A 3,187-nucleotide genomic window follows, 5' to 3' on the forward strand; every position below is an offset into this window, starting at 1 on the left:
CTGGAAAACACCGGTGGATCCAACCTAAGAAAACGAGCTAAGTTGTCAACTGGAGGTGGTGGAAGTGGGTTGTTATTGTTGTTGTTGCCTTGGTTCTGGACTAGTAGTTGCATCAAGGCATTCTGTTGTTGGATCAACTGGGTGAGCTCCGGTGGGAAAACAAATCCGGGGTCACGTCTCAGAGGCATATGATAGGTTTAGAGGGGTGAGAAATAGAATAGAGTGAGGTATAAGGAGAAAATCACTACCCATATACACATAAGACAAACACATTCATATCACACCACTCAATTCAAACAAGGGCATACAATCGATCTAGCTACCGTTACAAAATACTCGGACTACTACTATATACATGAGGAAATACTATTGATAATATGGTGGTCGACTAGAAATTTTGATTGAAAGAAGACTTCATGATATTTGCTCCAGCTTCGTCTTCATAATCATCATCACTGTCGGGGTCGGAGTCGGTGTCGTCGATGATGATGTAGTCTTCGGGGTGGTTGTCTTCCTCTGGTTTGGGATCTCCCATGAATATTCCTAGCTTCTTCTTCAGGTCTTCATTCTTCTCCAGTAACACTGAAATTTCCTCTTCATATCCATTGCGTGTAGACTTGAGTTCCTCTTCTAGCTCCATGTTCCGGGTCATCACCTTCTTCATGTCTATCATGCTGGCGCACATCTGGTTCTCTTGACAACGAATGTGTTGGTTCAACTCCTGGATGTAGTCTGCAATGGACTTGTCCCTCCTGGTGCAAATCATCTCCCATTGCTCATCTCGGCGTCCACATATCTGGTAGATGGTGTCCTTAAGATCCTTGTGGTATACTTAACCGATGCGTGCCATGGCGATGTGAGCTGCCATGCTCTTTCCTAGACTCCAGGTTGGTGCATCAAAGGAAAACTCTATGGGCATAGTAACTGGTGTGAAGGTCCTTCTTGGAACATGTACTCGAATTATCTAGCGCTCTTCTTCTGGTATAGTGGCGGTGTAGGTCCCCATGAAGCTTGGTATTCCGATGCTCAGGTACTTAGTGGCCTCCTTCAAGTGTCGTCCAAAAGGGGTGTCTTCATCCGGTTGAGCAAACTTGTTCCTTGGGTCCGCCATCTATAGAGTGGAAAGTGGAGAAGAGTCAGAAATGAGTAGAGAAGAGTGTCCTATGGCTCAGCTTAGTGGTCGCGTCCTACAGTCAGCGTGTGCTCTGATACCATCTTGTAGCGATCGGACCTCAAACCGTCAAATCTCTGTGTATAAGTGTCATCCCTGGATCGGTAATGCTGACACACACAATACTCGAGGATTTATAACAGAGTGCAATCGCACACTTATTACATCGAATGTCTTAAAAGAGTACTTATTACAATAATATGGTTGAAGGCCATCTAAATAAGATAATTGTGGAAGCTTCGAAGGTAAATGAGTCCATCAACTCAAACAGCATAGCTGAGTGCATGACAATGACCTAGCGCACCTTACTCTTCGTCTGAAAACTCTGCAACATAATACGTTGCAGCCTGTGTAGGTTAGCACATGGAATATGCTGGCAAAATAACACTATAGAGCAATGAACAGGTAACAGCTATAGCTATATGCATATATGGCTGGTGGAGGCTCTATGGTTATCATTTTTGCGTAAAGCCAATTTTTCCCTACAACAAAGGAATATATTTCACTTAACTACAAAGTCTGTTGAAAAACATAGAGAATGGTAACCCCATCTCAATCCCAAATTAATAATCAATAACCCCACAGATTAGTTAAGTAAAGTGATGAGATCAACATAGTAATTCAAGCACCAGATACTCAAGATGTCCATAACCGGGGACACCGCTAAACATGATTAGTTTGTACACTCTGCAGAGGTTTGCACATTTTTCCCCACAAGACTTGATCTCCTCCGTTGTATTTCTCACACTACATGGTGTTTGAGAAACGGATGACCGAGACACAGTCTTACTGAAGAGGTCCCCTTAACCGATAGATAGGCCGGTACACCTACAATCCCCTACATCTGCTAGCCCATCATGGAAAGGTTTCCCAAAACTTACTCAACTATGCCATAGCCCATAATGGCTTGTGTCTGCACACGGAAGTTTCCAGCATGAATACCATAATGATCCCTTTGAGCCTGGGTGGTGAACCATAGGAAAAATCACACGGATGCCCCGGGATTCTCCTTTGGACAACATTGGATTTCCCCAGGTGCCCACAAACCAATCCACCCAGATATGTGTTGAAGTAGCCACCTTAAGTAATCCCTTAGTTCATAATAATACTCACAACTGTCATGAAACACTCAAACCAAACCACGTCTACGAGCATAGCATATCAAAGTATAATAAGCGTAATGTAGTAACTCCCAAGGTTTGAATAAAAGGGTAATAGGTACTACCTCAACAACTACTTCCCAATACCCACATGTTAAACATATCCTACTCATGCAATGTTTGAGGATTGAAACTAATGCTTAAAAACTGGGTTATAAGGGATATGATCAAAGTGTTACTTGCCTTGCCAACGATCTGAAAACCCTAGTGACTCGTAGTAGCACGCTTCGCACTCCGGAAACTCTATCGAACAAACAATAGCATACATAAGCACTCAAGCAAAAGATGCAAGGGTAAAACTCAAGGGAAAAGATCCAAACTGAAAGTTCAACTGAAGAGCTTCGATTCGCAAAAAGAATCAATCGAATCGGAGCTACGAGACTCAAACTATGATCAAAAGAAGTTCAAAATTTAAATATGCTTGAAACCAAAATTTAATTTGTCAAAATCATGTTCAAGTTGATTAACTGGAAAGAGGGGAACAAGACGAAGATTTTGGCGTTGGTTTCACTGGATTCTGAGGAACGAACAAAAAGTTGCGAGGGTTTGAAAATCAGGGACTAATATGTGATAAAAGGATTCGCGGATAGGTCCCTGGCCAAAAATAAAAAAACATAACGAACGAACCTTCGCTAACAGAACCAAATGAGCGAATGTGTTCAATAAAACAAACTAAACAGAGAACATTCGCTAACTAGCGAACCCTAAAATAAAACCGATCTAAAATCGAAGAACCAAAAAAAAGTGATGAAACCCTAAAAAATTGATCTAGGGTTTTTTAACCTAAAAACCGGCGAAAACCAGTGGGGTCGGTGGCGGTTTCCGACGAGGCGAGGCAGCGGCGGCGGCGATGCGG

This window comes from Triticum dicoccoides, chromosome 4A (genome assembly GCF_002162155.2).
Source record: "Triticum dicoccoides isolate Atlit2015 ecotype Zavitan chromosome 4A, WEW_v2.0, whole genome shotgun sequence".
Lineage (NCBI taxonomy): Eukaryota > Viridiplantae > Streptophyta > Magnoliopsida > Poales > Poaceae > Triticum > Triticum dicoccoides.